The sequence below is a fragment of the Myodes glareolus genome, chromosome 7 (assembly GCF_982192425.1).
Source record: "Myodes glareolus chromosome 7, mMyoGla1.1, whole genome shotgun sequence".
NCBI lineage: Eukaryota > Metazoa > Chordata > Mammalia > Rodentia > Cricetidae > Myodes > Myodes glareolus.
In genome coordinates this window covers 59,816,877-59,835,389 of record NC_142032.1, presented here as the reverse complement: position 1 = coordinate 59,835,389, position 18,513 = coordinate 59,816,877, and the positions used below count along the sequence as shown (strand labels likewise).

Below are 18,513 nucleotides of genomic sequence, written 5' to 3'. Positions count from 1 at the left end.
TGCAAGTGGGTAACAGCAGGGGCTTTCCAGGGAGGGCCTCTTTCTAAGCAAACATTCTTGTTGCTCATAGCACACAAACCTGTCACCTGAGTGGCCAGCCTGTGTCTCAGGAACCCTGCCCATTTTGGGCTGGCACCCACCACAGGGCCACAGCAGTGGGGCAGCTGACTTGTGGGATCAAGTGTCCTGAGGGTGGAGATAGGTATCCAGGTTTGAGCTGCCCTTTTGCCTTTGGTGAGAGGTTCTGATGCTTGCCCGCCCTGTGGGGGCTGCAGTCCTTACCCCAGGACAAGGACCAGGAAGGCTCAGCCCCAGCACAGTGATTTGAGGCCATTTTTACCATTGGCCAGCAAGTCCCTCAGCCCTGTGCCTCCCCTATGAGGTGGAGAAGGCAGTCCATTTTCAGGAACCACTGAGAAGACTACACTAAAAGCATATGGCCACATGGATGTGCGTGTCTCGTGGGTATGCTCAATAGCATGTTTTAAGTGTGTATAGATATGTGCAGAGGTGTGTGTGTGTGTGTGTGTGTGTGTGTGTGTGTGTGTGTGTGTGTTCTCTGTCACATACAACAGGGAGAAATCTCTGGGCCTTCTGTTTTCCAACCCATGACTACTGAGAGGAGCCTCAGACCTTCCCTGGGTCCAAAGTCGTCTCTGTCTATGGATATGGCCACAGTGCCCATCCCAGGAGCCAGCATCACTTTGCCCATACTAGCCCTAGCCCAGGCCCTTCCGGAGGCTACAGGGCTCCCAGGAGCTGGGCCTGCAGAAGCACAGATATTCTGAAGAGACATCTATGCCCCTCCCTTCGGCCATCAGACTTGTGGACCCCAAGACACTGGAATTTTCCCAGGAGTCTCACGCTGGGGAAGAGAAAGGCTGAAGCCTGGTGCCAGCCAGAGGGGGAGGCTGCCTCCCAGAGAGATCTCAGAGTTCTGAGAACTTGTCAGACTGCCTTGCAGGAGAACCTGGAGCTGATAGTGATGAGTCAATGACGGGCAAGACCACACCCTGACCAGGACTGTTTGGCTATGCACACCTCTTGCCCCCTGTTTAACCCTGAACCTCATGTCCAGACCCTAAGGACAGACTTGGGAGTCTCTGGACCTTTGTCCCTCTTCCCAAGATGGCCGCACAGAGTGACTCTCCTCTCCGCTTTTTATGGTTACCTGTCTAATTGACTTCTGAGGACAGTGACTGAGCCTGGCTGGTTTGGATTGCATGGGCCCAACCTCCAACCCTGACAGTTCTGAGAACAGAGTGGAGGCCATTCCCCCAGAAAAGAGCAGGGGCCAGAGGGCAGCCTCCTAGGCACCAGGGGTTTGGTCAATGCCCTTTTGAGTTCACCTGCCATCAGGTTCTGGTGGCCCTAACACAGACCCCGTGTGATATCAAAGGAAGGGTGGAGGGTTCTGGAAGGCTCTCCGAGGGCTGTCTGGGGTTAGTCCACATCCTGCCCGGGGGTGGCTTGGGCTAACTTGGGCTTGGGCTGACCTGTGGTCGCTGGCCTGTGCACCGTGTGCCAGCTGCCTGTGGCTCTCTGGTGGTTCCCCTTGTCCCACTCCCGCCCCTCCATTGCCTAAGGCTAATTGTTTGTTTACGTTGTCCTTCTGGGTTGTTTACATTGTCCTTCTGGGTTGTCCTGCACCCCCACCCTTCTCTGGGTGTCGATGACGAGCACGGTGGCTGTCACTTCTGTGTCTGCAGGCAGGGACGGGTCCCTATGGGAGAGAGTGCCACCCGCATCCCAGGTAGACTGCAGACGGGGAAGGATGGCGCATCTGGTGACATGCATCCTTTTGGGTTTTCACAAAAGCACCAGAGCTTGAGAGTGAATGGAGAAGGTGCCTCCCCAGTATTGCAGCTCAACACCTTACTGCTGCGTGACCTTGGGCAGGTCACTCAGCCTCTCTGGTCCTTAGCATCATTGTGGTGTTTATTATTGTTCCACCTGCTGGGAATGATTATGTCTCTGTCAGTAAGAGTTCTGCTGGACAGAGTTGGCAGTGGCAGAAAATATTTACCACAGTCAATGAGCTTGCTGTCCAAGGAGGCAGAACGTGAATGGTAGCTGACAGGTGGCGGTGCTGGGGACCGTGTGTGATCCTAGAGGGCTTCAGAGGACGATGGCCTGTATGAGGACTGAGCAGGACACGAGTCAGGCATGGCCGGATGAGCTGCTGCCAGGGAGGAGAGGGCTTCAGAAGGCCCCCGGCTTTGTCCCAACCAGAGTTTCACACAAGTAGGGGACCTGTCTGATAGTCACCATAGCAGCCACTGGGCAGGTTCAAGCAAGGTGCGGGGAACCAGGACCCATTTCTGTGCTCTGGGCAGTGGGGGGTGCGCTGCTGCATGGAGAAAGTGGGGAGGGGACAGGAGAGGCAGCTCTAGGGAGGGTCTTGTGACAACGTCACAGCCCCTCCTGGCCCTTGCCCAGCATGGTACCTGTGGCCTGGACTCCAGCCACTCACTGTCCCGGCCTGGATGTGGCCTCTAATTGATGATGTATGCCCCTGTCCTAGAGGCTCCTAAGAGGAAGTGGCAGTCAAGGGCAGTTAAGGGACACAGTTAGGACTGCTGGCGCCTGCGGTGAGGGGCTTCTGCCTCTCCAGGGCTGTCCCTGGGATCTGCCCCCCAGCAGAGGCCCCTGAATGCTGTCAGCTTCTCTCCTGAGTTTAGCCATGCTAGCACTCACAGACTGACTCTGATGTCCCGGGAGCCCCCTGAGAGCAGTTCTGTTACTTAGTTCCAGGCTCGTCAAAGGACAACACAGGTCCTGAGTCCTCACCCCAGAGCCCAGGGCCCAGGGACCTTACGAAGCAAGAGTGAAGCACAGACACACACATTATATCACAAAATACGCTGTTCGGGGCTGAGAGAGTTCAGTAGGTAACATGCTTGTCACATAAGCATGGGGACCTATGTCAATCCCCAGAACCCATGTACAGTAGCCAGACTGGGAGCTGGAGAGAAGGCTCAGCAGCTAAGAGCACTGGCTGCTCTTCCAGATGACCCAGGTTCAGTTCCTAGCATGCATATGGTGGTTCACAACCATCTGTAACTCCAGTTCCAATTGGTATCCAACACCCTCTTCGTGGTGTGTGTGTGTGTGTGTGTGTGTGTTTGTGTTTGTGTGTGTGTGTGTGTAATAAAAATAATTAACTTTGTAAGTGGCTTAGCACTGGGGAGGGAGAGGCAGGAGGATCCTGGGCAGTCTAGCTGAATCTGCAAGTTCCAGGTCAATGAGAGGCATGTGGCAAAATACAAAGTAGAAGATGCCTGAGGACCAGTACCTGAAGCTGACCTCTCACCTCCCCATGCATGCACATGTGCACGCACACACACACATACACACAAACACATTCATGCTCACATTTGAAGATGTGATGGTTCCACCGCAAAATGTGTCTTACAAGGTGTGAAATCCTATCCATCATGTACACATAGCCCCAGCCAGATAACATCGTATGACTAAACACATTCTTGTTTTGTTTTGTTTGTTTGTTTGTTTTTCCTGCCTGGAAACACAGGATGATTAGGTGGAGCAAGGAAAAAAATCTGGCGCTCGTGTCCACCCCTGTCTCAGTTCACCTGTTGACACAGAAGGAAACACTTTTTGTTTCCAGAGCTTAGTCCAGGTGGGAATTCGGAGCGTGGCGCTGTGTGGGTCCCCAGTTTTAGCGTCTGTCTCATGCAGGACCCTCAGCTGCCTCCCAGTTTTGTGACTGACCGGACAAGCTTGCAGCCCTCTGGTGTGTACCTCCTGCCTTCACCAGTCCGCAGGAGCCAAGTGTTCAGCTCAGGCAGACGGTGGCAGGTGACTCTCCGTGCTGGCACTCCAGAGTCCTGGGTGGCAGCTCTCCCGGCACAGGAAGTTCTTGCCATAGAGAAGTTTTCACGGGATTTCAAAGACGCCTTGATTTGCATTTCCTAACTATAGACAGACTGGAGTGTCTTTTCTGCTTCTTTGTTTTTCAGAGCTAAGGGTGGACCCAGGACCTGGTACATGCGCAACAAATACTCTAGCGCTGACCTACACCCCGGCCCTTGCTTTTAGGGGGAACAGGCTCTCTCTAGGCAGCTCAAGCTGACCCAGAACTTTCAATCCTCCTGCCTTAGCCTCCTGAATGCTAGGGTTACCAGTGTGCATCAAAGAAGCCAGAATTTTTCTTGTATTTGGGCTGTGTATCCCTTTTTTTCTCCTGTGAAAGACTCTTGCATTTCCCCCAGTTTTCTATTTGTTGCTCCTCTTACTTGACTTTGTATTCTTTGTGTGTTCTGCATATTAATCCCCAGTTTGTGTCTCCACTCTTTGATGACAGTTGTTTCTCATCTAGTGAGAAAGAATTTGTCAAGCCCCCGCCCCTCCAACCTTGTGACTGCTGGCTTCCTCTGAGACTTTCTTCCATACCATGAGGTCTCAGGGCTACTTCCCATCTTATTTTCCAGAAATTTCTTATGCTTGCCTTTTGCTAGTATCAAAGGGTTTGTTTCCTGTGTGTGCTGCTAGGCCGGGAGCCAGGCTCTCTTCTTCTGTGTAGCTAACACGGTCTTCTGTGGCATTTGTGAGTATCACCTTGTATTAGTTGCAAAAAGCAACTTAAGAGGAGAAGGGTTCCTTTGGCTCACACTTTGAGGGCACAATTCATCACGGCGGGAAGGCACAGCCCCTCTCTTTGCCCCACTTCGCCATCAGAAGTACCTGGACCACACCCTTCTGTGATGGGATATTCCTTCTGGGACTGACCTGACAGCCAGGTGTCCACATACTGGATCTGCCTTCAGGAAATGAAACAAGGAAGTTGTTCAGCCTGAGGAAATACTGGGGTCCTGCCAGGCACCCCTCAGGCCTTCTGAACACCCGTGGCACAGACTGCCATGTGCCAGAGGCTCCACCATGACAAGGGCTGGCGTGGAAGTCTTGCTCGGAGGTTGGATGTGTTTTCAATCTGTGTGTAAATGTTCATGTATGTGCCCATGTGTGTGAAGAACGGAGGTCGGTGTCAGGTGTCTCCCTCTACTTCTCTCCATCCTATCTTTTGAGACATGATCTCTTACTGAACCAGCTAGGCTGGCTGGTTCGTGTGCCCCAGAGATCCATTTGTCTCACCCCCTCAGTGCAGGGATTATAGGTGTGTAGCATGGCCTAACTTTATACATGGGTGATGAGAACTGAACTCAGATCTTCTTGCTTGTGAGGCAAGCACTTAGTTAACTGAGCCATCTTCCTAGCTTCTCCTTCATAGTTCTGTAGGCCTGACGTCCAAAGTCACAGGGTTGGACACTCCATAGGCTCCAGTGGGAGGTCCTGCCTCACTGTTCCTGCTTATGACAAAACCCTAACATCTTCAGCATTCTTTGGCTCCTGGTCCCATCATTGACATCTCTGTGGGTGTGTGTCTTGGGAGTCCCTAGTGTGGGGTGGTATGAGCCCCCAGTCCAACATGGACTCATCTTTGTAGAGCATCTTTGCCGTTTCCAATGCAGAGCCTACTGTGAGGCTGCAGTAGAAACAAAATTAATGTTAATGCCATTCACAGAACAGGAAGCCCCACCTACCTGACCGAGCCTCTGCAGGGATCCTGTGAGTTGTGTGGGTTTGTAGGGTGCATGGACTCAGACTGAGATATACAGGCCTCAAAATCAGCATCTCAGATACAAGCCATGATCTTTTTTTTGTTTGTTTTGTTTTGGTTTTTTTGTTTCGAAACAGGGTTTCTCTGTTACTTTGGAGCCTGTCCTGGAACTAGCTCTTGTAGACCAGGCTGGCCTCAAACTCACAGAGATTCATCTGTCTCTGCCTCCCAAGTGCTGGGATTAAAGGCGTGCACCACCACCACCCAGTTTAAGCCCCTACTGGCTTATAAATGCATTTATTAAATTACAAGTTGCCACAGATGGTGCTGGTATGTTTAACAGATGCCAGCAGACAGCTGGCTACAGGGTACATGCAGGAGAGCTGGCACAAGGCTTCCTGGGGTGGTCCTCTAGGTCACCCTCATTCCTGAGGCTAATCAGGAGGCATCATGGATCTTCTGTACCATGGCAAGGAGGTGGCATCTGGATGACCCGGTGGCTGAATGGGTGAGAAGAAGCAGCAACTGACCACAGATACCAGAATGGTGGCAAGTGGAGGGCCCAGGTCCTCCCCTCCCTAGGTCCTCTGTCTGCTTCAGGGGACCCCAGGCCTCCTCTGTCGTGTAGTTTGTTCAAGTTTATGTTAAAACATCACCAAGCTAAAAGTGAAGCCCTTTTGGGTGGGGAAAGTAACCTAGGCCAGCCTCAAACTTAGTATCCTCCTGCCTCAGCTTTGCAGACAGATACTGGGGTTGCAGGTGTCCACCATCAGGTCCGGTAAAAACTCGCATTTAAAATGTGCAGTTTAGCTACCCTTGTGTTGTTCTTTCACCATCCATTTATCTGTTTCGAAAGCATTGTCTCACACACATGTGAGGTGACTCCCTGAACCCACCACGTTGCCTCCCCACCCCACCCCCACCTCCACCCGGCAGCACTGTGCAGCTGTCTCTGTGGACTTTCCCGTCTCAGACATCTTGTTTCGCATCTGGTGTCCTCCATTACTCACGACTGTAGAGAGCCATCCGTATGAGAGTGTAGACAAGGACTCTGTTCCTTTCCGTGGTTGAGTAATAAGTAGATCACTGTACGGGAACACCGTACCTTGCTTATCTGTTAATCTGCATTGGGCATTATTAAAAGGAAAGTCAGAGTGATTACCATTTTCAAGAATTTTCCTTTAATTTTTGAGCAAACAGTCATTCCATGAGTCAGGCAACCGACGCAGAGTGTTTCTGGTTAACGCTGAGCATGGAGGATAGACAGGCTTCCCAGACAACGCAGCAGCAGAAGGGAAAAGGCCCTCGGCATTGTGCTTTCACTGCCGTCCTTGTGGTCGCTCCTATCTCAGAGATGCTGGTTTGTGAGCTACGGGTGTTCCTGACTGATTGGCGTGACTTCTGCTCTTCTTCAGCCTAGACAATTGCCCAAATCACCTCTCAGGCAAGGTCGGGGACAAAGCCCTGGCCTCCCTGATTGGGATTTTTTGGGTCTGTTCTGCAGTTTAACTCTATCTTGTGTCAAGTTTGCTGGTTGAAGGACCAGCTCTCTGAGGGTACAGAGGGCTCCTAGCCCTGAGCTTTCTTTCCAGGCTTGCTGTGTCACATGACCATGACATATATCCCTAAGGATAAGGAAGTCAGAGGGTCAGCATCACAGGTATGTGGCCATCCATGCCTGGTTTTGACCCTCTGACAGCAAGATACTAGATGTGGCCCTGCGTGTCAGAGCTGTGGACACAGCCAGGACCACATAGGAAGGCTGGGGTGTGTCTGCAGGCTTGGGCTGACAGTTATAAGACAGTCTCTGTGGCGCAGCTTTGCCCACTGGCCAGTGGCTAGTGCAAAGCAGCTATGGGCAGGACACTTAGATCAGGGAAGTGTTCAGCATTTGAAAACTATAAGAAAGTCAGTGCCTGGAGAGCTGGGCTGCACACGTTTCCGTGGACCCTACCCCCATGAATGTGTCACTCATTGCTGTACCACTGCAGCCTGGAACAGAAAATGAGGTGTACCTATTGAATGTTTGCATAATAAATACATGGATGCATGGATGTGTGAATTTATAAATAACTGGATAGATGAGTGCATGCATGCATGAATGAATAAATGAATGAGTGAATGAATGAATAAATAGATGAATTCATGGATTAACAGATGCATATGTGGGTTCATAAAGGAGTACATAGGTGGATGGATGGATGGATGGATGGATGGATGGATGGATGGATGGATGTGCAAACAAATGAATGGGTGGGTGGCTAAGTGAATGAGTGCGTGAAAGAATGAATGGATGGAGGATGAATGCATAGATTAGACAGACAGACAGACAGACAGAGATAGAGTGAGTACTGGCTGATTTGTGTGTCAACTTGACCAAAGCTAGAGATTTCGGAGAGGAAGGAGCCTCAGCTGAGAAAATGCTTCCATGAGATCAAGCTGTAAGGCATTTTTCTCATTTGATGATAATGGGGGAAGGTCCAGCCCATGGTGGATGGTGCCATCCCTGGGCTGTTGTTCCTGGGTTCTGTAAGAAGGTGGCTGAGCAAGTCAGGGGAAGCAAGCCAGTAAACAGCTCCCCTCCATGGCCTCTGTGTCAGTTTCTGCCCTGTTTGAGTTCCTGTCCTGATTTCCTTCAGTGATGAACAGCAATACTGAAGTGTAAGTCAAATAAACCCTTTCGTCCCCAACTTGCTTTTTGGTCATGGTGTATTTCATTGTAGCAAGAGAAACCCTAACTAAACCAGACAGACAGACAGAGACAGACCAATGGATATATACATGCATGGATGGATATATGAATGTGTGAATGAATGGATAGGTCAATTCTGGATAGGTCGATTCATGGATAAATGCACAGGGGGGTAAATGATCACATTTGTACATGCATGAATGATTGGGTACATGTATGAATTAATACATTCATGAATGAATGGATGAATGAATTGGTAGGTGAAGAGGTACATAGATGCATACACACATGGGTGGATGGATGGATGGATGGATGGATAGATGGATGGATACATATATGCGTACATGCATGTATTAATGACCTGACAACAGCTATCCAGTCTTCCAGCTGGGATCTGTCCTTCTCACAGCTCCTCTGGCTCCTTATTTGGGTTCCTACACTCTTTTCATGACTGGGGCCTCTGACTATGAATTCTGGGAGACCTGCCCAGGACCAGAAGGGTGACAGTTGTCAATGAAGGATGCACTTCTGTTTCTCATCCTTCTGTTCATGCCGTGAACTGGGAAGTGCACCTGGCTCTGGGTACTACTTTGAACTCCCAGCCTGCCTGTCCCTGGGAAAGAACCTGATGTCACAGCCTTTCAGCCTATGCAGGATTTGGGGAGGGAAGTCTCTTTGGGCTCCACCCACACTCTCATGTTCTCATGCCTAGAATCAGGAGCCTTAGTTAACCTACTGTATTTCAAGGCATCTGCCTGGCCAAGGTCAGCCACCATCCCCCACATGCCTGGATCCTTTGATCCCTAATGTAAGTGTTCCTCGCTGGCACAGTCAGGAGCGATGACCCAGCCCTTCCTTCCCCTTCCTCAGCTTCTGTCAGCAGTTTCTCTCCTCATTCCCTCTGAGGTACTGACTGGAATAGTGTGAACACCAGCAGGCAGGGCAGCTGCTACCGCTTGTGTGGGGAACTAAGGCATGGCTTGGTGGAATAGCACAACCTCCTCCAGGGCATCCTTGAGCCACGAGGTGGAGAAAAGACCTTTCAAGGCAGAGCAATGCAGTAGACAGTGGAGCTGTTGCGTGAATGCCTCATTACGCTGTGCAGACCTTCGTGTGCTGGCTTTCACATTCCTGTACAAGGTTGCCAAGTTAGAGTCTCAGATAGCAAGAGCTGCCAGAGACCAGAGGCACTGACAGGCCACTCCCTGTCACAGAAGTCACGCCCGGCCTCAGTCACGGAAATGTGGCCAGTTTCTTCAGAATGTCTGACAACCAAAAATGACCCATATGGACATGTGTGCATTCTTGTCGGGGCCTGAGGTATGGGAACAAAAAGATAGATAGACCCAGTTGTGGGGACCACTGCAAACATCACAGCCATCAGTGCCGTTCCACAAGAGGCGAGAAGGAAGTCCGGTTCAACACGGTCAGTAGCTGGTGTGGGTTCAGACTTCAAGAGTCTGACACCGGAAAGTTTGTTGTGGGCATAATGTCTTAGTTAGGGTTTCTGTTGCTTTGAAGAGACACTATGAGCATAGAAACTCTTAGAAAGGAAAACATTCAGTCAGGGATAGCTAACAGTTTTCAGAGGGTCAGTCCATTATCATCGTGGCAGGAGCACGGCAGCATTCAGGCAGATACAGCGCTGGAAATGTAGCTTAGAGTCTTCCTCTGGATCCACAGACAGCAGGAAGAGAGTGACGCTGGGCCTGGTTTGAGTGTCTGAAGCTTCAAAGCCCACCCCAGTGATATACTACTTCCTCCAATGATATACAAGACCACACCTACTCCAACAAGGCCACACCTCCTAATAGTGCCTCTTCCTATGTTCCTATGGAGGCCACTTTCATTCAAACTACCACAGTGTATTTAAGCACAGCACAATTTGGGTGGGGGGGGGAGTTTCCTGGTGATACAGCAAAGTTTAAGACATGATTACACTGAAATTGTAAAGTACATGTGATATCTTTCATAGAGATAGGTTCCATAGATTTACTGGGAAATAAGGCTCAAGGTAAGCAAAGTCAAGATAAGGCTCTGGGAGAGGATAGTGCTATAGACTGACTGAGATAAGCAGGTTCAAGTACGAATCTGGGGGAGCCAGTGTGGTCTTCAGTCGTGACCATACAGATGGCACAGGTCACCAGACTACTAACCACCTTGCTTCCCAGCCTTCTGGGTAGAAAACAGGCTATACATCTCTCTCGTTGAAGTGGTAACCTGTGTGTTTAACATTCCTGGTTTCCCTAGTGTTTATCCGTGAGCACGAGGACTACAGGCCTCCTCTACCCAGTGTTGGCCAGGAGCCATACATCATGAGGCGAAGCCCCCAGAAATCCTCTAGCCTCCTGGACAGGGTCATTCTCCCTTCTGGTGAGCAGACAGACCCGAGTCAGAACCAAAGCCAATCCATGGTGGTCTGGGTTATGCGCAGAGGATGAAGGCACCGTCGAAGGTGTGATCGGCAGGGAACACATAAGTGGATACAGAGTTCACACAGGGGCCAATGAGACCTCAGGGCTGCTGCAGAGGAGGAGAGAGAGGATGCTCAGGTCCAGGGCGGCTTTTCTGGAGAGTGGGGAAAGCAATTGTAGCTTATGACTGGGATGAGCCTGTGAGCAGTAGGTAGGAAGATAAGAGGTGTGGCCTGGCCAGGTCACTCCAACCCCAGGCACTGTGCGGTGTTGGCCATCTCTCTGGATGACACACAGCATTGTATGGTAGGTGAAACCTTCCGTTTTCCAAGGAAGTTTTGGCTACTGGGTTGGGAGCTGACCATAGATCATGGGAACAGCCTTGGAGTCTACAAGAGGATCCTAGCAGCAGACCACAGGGTCCATGGACTTCAGGTCTATAGCAAAGGTGGGGACCTGGGCTGGTCATCAGATTGTCTGAAGTCAAAGAAAGCAAAGAGGACTCCAGAGTACTCCAGACTTTTCTGCTGAGCAGCTGGGGCTCAACCCTGCTGAACGTGGGCTTCCTGGACTGACAGTGTCCCTCGTTTTCAACATGTGGAAAATTGGCACTGAGTCTCCAGCTCCTGGCACCACCTCTCAGCACCCTGCAGACGCTGGTGTCACATGCCGGCCCTTGACCCATCCCTGAGACGGCATCCCTTTCTCTGTAGTATCTACTTGCCTTCTCAGCCTAAGCTTTCTCCCAAAGGCTTCTCCTGGCCTGGCACTGGGTGGACACTCTCAGACTACCGTCAAAGTCCCCAAGGGCCGGCAATGCATCAAGAAGAGAGATGGTCTCTTAATACTTCTGGGACCTCCAGTACCTGCCAGCTTGGCTAACCTCTGAAGTTAAGGCTTCAGACCCCACACTGACAGAAAGACATGGTCTGTGTACTGAGGTGTTGGCCCTATATGTTCCCCAACCCAGCCCTAGAGTGACAGAGTCCTAGGGCCTCAGTAACCACCACAACAGCGAAAAAATCCAGGTTATGCCAAGGCTGAAAATGACCTCAGGCCTGAAGAAGAGGCAGTTTTGAAAGATTCATCTAAGACATCCCCCAGTGCTGCCCTTGGTCCATGGCAGAAAACCTGTCTAATGTCTTGCTTCATGAGCCTTTCTTGATCCCTCTCACCACCCATGTGGCCCCATCGGTGGCAGCAGGCAGAACCCAGACTATCTGGAATGCGGCCATGACACCTGTGCCCAGGCTCTCTCTCTCTCTCTCTCTCTCTCTCTCTCTCTGCTCTCTCTCTCTCTCTGTGTGTGTGTGTGTGTGTGTGTGTGTGTGTGTGTGTGTTTTAATTTTCCATTGCTGATAGGAGATGCTCTGACTAACTTTGGACCATTGACAAGAGCTGCAGCACTGAGGAGTGTTCATAGATACTTCCTAGTGTCCCTGGGCACCTAGAACGTTCACTGTACAGGACTGAACCTTTACCCAGCACCTCATTTGCAAAAGATTCAATGGCAAAATGCACATAGTAGGGTCATGCCATGCCTCAGCACCAGGCCTTGGTCCCATCAGCACCCACACTACTGATGAACAACACACACGTAGTAATTTTGTGTTCCTGGAAAGTGACTGGTTCGTGGACTAAAGGCAAAATGTGGCAGAGCTGGTCCAATTCCAAGACCCAGGGAAGGCCCATTCCTCCTCGTCTGAGTTTGCTTTCTATTGCTATGCTAACACCATGAGCAAAAGCAGCCCGGAAAGGGAAGTGTTCGGTTCTGCTAACAGCTTCCACTCACTCCATCGTGGAGGAAAGGCAAGAACTCAAGCAGAAGCCTTGGAGAAACATTGCTTCCTGGCTTATTTCTCATGGCTTGCTCAGTCTGCCTTTTTTTTATAGAACCCAGGACCACCTAACCAGGGGTGGCACCACCCTAAGTTAGCTGGGTTCTCAAACATCAATAATAATAATAATAATAATAATAATAATAATAAGGCACTGCCACTTGCCCACAGGCGAATCTGATAAAGACATTCTCTCATTTGAGCTTTCCTCTTCACAGAAGCCCTAGCTTGTATCAGGTTGACAAAGAACGAGCACACTGGCCTTCCCCAGCCCCTGGGGGACTTGTGTGGTCTGTGGATTAACTCTAAACACTAGCCTGAGGCTTGTAACACTCTTTTATGGGTCAAAGTGGCAACTTTGTGTCCAACCTGTAGCCCACAGGCCACACACCACCCAGGATAGCTGTGAATGTGAGTCCCAATACAAAATTGTGAACTTACTTACAACACTGTGAGAATTCTTCACGATTCACTATTTGTTTCTGTAGCTCTTCAGTGTGAACTTCTACCTCTGCAGTGAAATCAGCCTCCAGCAGTGCAAGGCTCAGTGGGGATTCTCAGAGTCCATGAACTCAGACTTTTTTATCTGAAGGAGTAAGGGAAAAGACACACATGCTCTCTTGATGGTTTCCTTCTGACTCTTTTTTTATTCTTCTGTATTCTTATTTTTTCTCTACACCTTTCCTGATGTGGTCTAGAGAAGCTGAAAGGTTAGACATCCCTGAGTGGAAATCACCCAGAGACTTGTAACTCCTTTGAGCTTTGGTGGTATGCCCAGGATCTGGGTCAGACCTGGCTCACTCACAGATGCAGAGGACTGTCCCCCACAGCCTTCCAGAGGGATGTGAGCCATGGAGTTGCTCACCCCCAGATAGGCATATCCAAGAATACTCTGTCTCTGGGGTCTGCATCATTCCTGGTGGCCATGAATCTTTCGCTGACGACCGCCTAGCTGGAGCTCAAGTTTCTGACATCAGCACCCCTTGCTAGGTATCCCAGAGTGGGTTCTGAGTCACTCTTCCTTCCTCCATTGGCTGGAGATTACAAATCCCCTCAGGGGGTGTCTGGGCTCCTTGGTTTCCCAGTATGCAGATAGAGGAGGCTGTACCCTAGTGATTCCAGGCTGGAGCAGAGCCAGGCAGCCTGCAGGCTTCAGGTTTACCACCCAAACTGCTCCCCAGAGAGGAAGCCTCAGGATGACAGGTAAAAGATAGCACTTTTCAATCTCCGTGGTATCGGAAGCTGTCCAGGGACCTGAGTAAAGATGACTGTCGTCCTTCCTACCTTCATGGGTGCTTCATTTATAGCCAGGTACCATATTTCCTGGGCCCTTAGCTTGGGCCTCAGCACCCACCCATCTATCACCTCAAGTCCTCCCAAGTGGATAACACCACTGACAAAAAAGTGAGGCCTGAGGAGAGGACGAAAGCTTGTTCTGGAGACTTCTTTGGAGCTGCACAGTAGTCTTGACTATCCTCTACTTTAAGCAAAGGAACAAAGATCTGTTCTTTGGATACAAATGCGCCCTCCTGACTCCAGTCCCGTGCTTCCTGCTGACACTGATGCTCATCCTGAGGCACCGGGTCCCACCTGCCACCCCTCCCTCACGAATTGGACCCCCACTAGGCCTCTGTAACAGGTCCAGTGCCCCAGTCACCTCTATCCTCATCGTCTCCATCCCCAGCTACATCACTGGTACCAACTAAGGTAAAGACCGTGAAACTATGGATGATGTGGACCCCAGAAGCCAGCACTCAGACTCCCAAGTTTATTTCCCAGAATTCTAACTCCATCTGACACTCCATATACCTCGTTCTGACTTTGATGACACTCGGAACAAGCAAGCAAGCGAGCGAGCATTTGTGTGTTCGTTTCTCTCTGCCCTTGGCTGTGGATGTGGAGTGACCAGCTGTTGAAGTGCCAGGCCAGCCTTGCCTTCTGAGGGTACAGTCCATGGCAGTGGGAAAGGCATGGCAGCAATAGTGGGAGGCAGATGGTCATACAGGACGCAGAGAGAGATAGATGTTGGTGCTCAATTCGCTTTCTCTTTCATTCACCCTGGGGCCCCAACTCATGGAATTATACCACCCATATTCAGGATAGGTCTTCCCTCCTCCACCAGCCCAGTCTAGAAATTTCTTACAGATTCGCCAGTGGTTTGTTTCCATGGTAATTCTAAATTCCACCACATTGACAGACATTTTAACCATCACAGGAATGGTGCGGGCCTTCATCCCAGATGATCCTTGTGGGCAAAAAGGATAACCACTGCTGGGTGTGGTGGTGCACACCTTTAATCCAGCACTCAAGAGGCAGAGGCATGAGGGTCTCTGTGTGTCTGAAGTCTACTGGTCCGCATAATGGGTTCTATGCCTGCTAGAACTACACAGTGAGACCTTGTCTCCAAAGGGCAGAGGGAAGCAGCCATATAAATTCCTTATCGGCGATCGAGAATAAAATATTTGATAAATGAATGAATGAAAAGGAGATAATAAGCCAATATATATGTATATAAGAGATAGGGCAGAAGTAGGCATCCTGCCTGCCAGCTTATTCTCTTGTCTCCAAGGCCCCTTTCCGGAGCCTCTACTCTGGGGACATAGGATGTCTGCATCACCGTTCTGTTGCTTACTGTAAAGAGGCCACATAAACAAAGCAACTCGAATGAAAGAATTTTAATTGGTGACTTGCTTACAATTTCATAGGATTAGTCCTTTATCAGCATGGTTGAAACATGGAGGGGTCATGGTGGGAGCATGGCAGGGGCATGGTGGAAACATGTCATGGTCATGGACCTGACAGAGGCATGGTGGGAGCATGGCAGTGCTCATGGCACTGGAAGAGTAGCTGAAAGCTGCATCCTTGTAAACAGAGACTGCACTTTTGTTCCCAGCTGCCCAGACCCAAATAATCACACAAAGACTTCATTAATTACAATACTGTTTGACCGATGGCTCAGGCATATTTCTAGCTAGCTCTTACATCTTAAATTAACCTATTTCTATGAATCTGCGTGTCACCACAAGGCTGTGGCCTACCAGTAAGCTTCCGGCATCTTTCTCCTTCAGCAGCTACATAGTGTCTCCCTGACTCTGCCTACTCTCTCTCAATATCTCTGTTCAGATTTCCTGCCTGGCTTTACTCTGCTAAGCCGTTGGCTGAAATAGTGTTATTCCTCAACCAATAAAAGCAACACATATACAGAAGGACATCCCATATCACATCCTGATTCACAGACAGAGAGAACAACACTAGGCCTGGCTTGGACTTTTGAAACCTGCAAGCCCACCCCTAGTGACACACTTCCTTCAACAAGGCCACACCTCCTAATCCTTCCCAAGTAGTGCTACTCCCTAATGACTAAGCATTCAAATATAAGGGCCTTTGGAGACCATTCTTATTCAAACTACTCCACAGTGGCTTATCTCCAGCAGGATGCCTCCCTCCAGTACTCATGTCTAAGCGACCTTCCACGACTCTCAGAAAGTCTGGGTTTGAGTAAATGATAAGCAAGAAACATTTAGTCGGTTCTCTGTTATGAAGGTGAGGAGTCTGGTAAGATGCCAGACCACAGCTTCCTGCTCCAGGCACTAGGACCTTGGGTGATAGGAGAACATGCCAAAGCAACTGAGGCTCAAACCCCAGTCAACATTGCAGGGGTTCTCTGGGAGGTCATTATCTTGTCTTTGTCCCAATATCCTATTTCTTCCATTACTGAATGTCATCATTCCCACCACACGTGTGCAGACACACACACACACACACACACACACATACACACACACACAAAGGTGGCTTGTCCCTTGGAGCCCTGTGATGGGATGCAATTAGGTTTCCCAAGAGTTTCATAGAGCCACCATATCAGCACACAGTAAAAATCTTCTATTTCCAGTATACAGTTTTCTGAGCATCAACATTTATGTGATTGACAAGGTGCCAACCATGTCAAGGTTGATTACAAAGCTAACAGATGATGGTCCTTTGTGTACTGGAGGAGGGCCAATCCCACCTCCCATCATCCTGCTCCCAGCTGCAGCAGAATCAGATGTGTGCCATGAGGCACTTGGCCTGTCCTAGACTTATAAGTGGAATCATTGTCCATGGGCAGTTGCCTTCCTGTACTCCACAACACCATCCTGAGACCTATAGGAATCAGTACTGTTCCTTTCTGTCCGTGAGTGACATCATCACAATGTGGCCAACCCTTGTGTCTACCTGTCCCCTCGTTGATAGGTTAGTTTCTGTGAATGTTGATGTCTTTGTCCTATATGGACACTTGATTTCAAAGAAATAGTCCAGTTAGGAACAGTGGGGAGGGGGTGTCTCATGGTAGGTTCACGTATTGAAGAGAAGCCTTACCAAACTACTTCAAAGGTAGTCTCACCATCTGCATTCTTACCTCCCTACCCACTACCCTGAGCCCAGATACACACACACACACACACACACACACACACACACACACACACACACACATCCTAAGCCCACTCTCCAGCACAAGGTGCCAGCACTAGGACTAGGGGCCCCCATTTCTCCTTCATAGTCCTTATACCTCTGGATGACGATGAGAGACAGATTAGCCCCATGCTGCTATGTGCATCTCCTGTGTGGCTGCTGATGTCTGGCATCTGCCCATCTGTGTTGGCAATTGTTGGTAGGATTTTACCAAGAGAAGCCTTTCCCTCTTGGCCTCTCTCTCTTCCTTTCCTCGTTTTCTCCCTTCCCTCCATCTGAGCTCAATCCAGGGGCCAAAAAGCAATGGGCAATTCTGCTCAGGGTTCTGGATCTAGAGATCCACAAGGATGGATTTCTAGAGACCTCTGCTGGGCCCACAGGGGACAGGGAACAAGGCAATTAGCCAGAGCCTCTTTCATAAGTCTCCAGTCCTGTTAGGAGGTCTCTACCCTGGTGACCAACTCCCTACCCAGAAGCTCTAGTCCCCAACCCCCTCTCCTTCAGGTAGGCTTCAGCATGTTACCTGGGCTATCGACACAGGTAAGTGCCCCACAACCTCTCCCCCGTGCCTGCTCTAGCTAGGCTTGAATTCTTACCCTTCCCTCTGGTCCAGGCTCAGCACCTGCCTGGCCACTCCTGTCCTCCCTATCCTGAAGATGCTAATCACCCTCTGGGTCAGGTGGCCCCTTGTGGATAGTTGGTTCATAGAGTCAAGAGTTGTTTAGGGTGTTGGAGCCCTCCTCCAGAAAGATGGTAGTGTTTGGACTTTTAGAGGAAGAAAGAACAGAAGGAAAATTAGTCTGGTCAGGCACCACCGCTGTCCATTTTCTTCCTCTCTGGGGTTCTGTTCCCCTGGGTAGCCCCATTGTCCACCCGACACAGAGGATTAGAAATGATCTTCCCCTCACTTGAATCTAAGTCTCTGTGTACCTCCTCTTTGATGGGCTGAATGAGGAATGGTGGCCCCACTGGCTTGGGCCTTTAACACTTGTTCCCAGTTGGTGGCTCTGTTTGGGGGGCTCACGGGGAGGTGCAGGATTGCCAGAGGACTAGGGGTGAGCTTTGAGAGCTTAAAGCCCCACCTTTCTGTTGGTTCCTGGTTTGGGGGAAGGGTGTGAACTCCCAGCCTCCTGCACCTACCGTCACTTGCTACCATGACAGACTCTCAAGCCATAAACCAAAATAAGCTCTTCTGTAAGTGCCTTCATCGTGGTGTCTTATCACAGCAGCAGATAAGGAACTAAGACATCCACCCAGAGGTCAACAGGCCTGGTCACTGAGCATGTGTTCCAGGGAGACCAGCAACCCATCAAGTCTGTGTCATGGTTATAAGGAAGGAACCCAGGACCCAGGACCCAGGACCTAGGACCCAGGACCCAGGACCCAGGACCAGGACCCAGGACCCAGGACCCAGGACCCAGGACCCAGGACCCAGGACCCAGGACCCAGGACTATCTTGTCTTAGGAGTAGATGGACGGTCAACAGCATCCTGTTGCCCACTTGGGCCCCCAAGTAGGAAACAGGCTGTGATAGAA

The 18,513-nt window shown here is 50.2% G+C and overlaps 1 protein-coding gene across 10 annotated transcripts in view; it reads left to right on the top strand.

The window, feature by feature from the left end:
• Positions 1-18,513, top strand: part of Shank2 (SH3 and multiple ankyrin repeat domains 2) — a 439,464-nt gene that overhangs the window by 351,084 nt on the left and 69,867 nt on the right. The window lies entirely within an intron of this gene.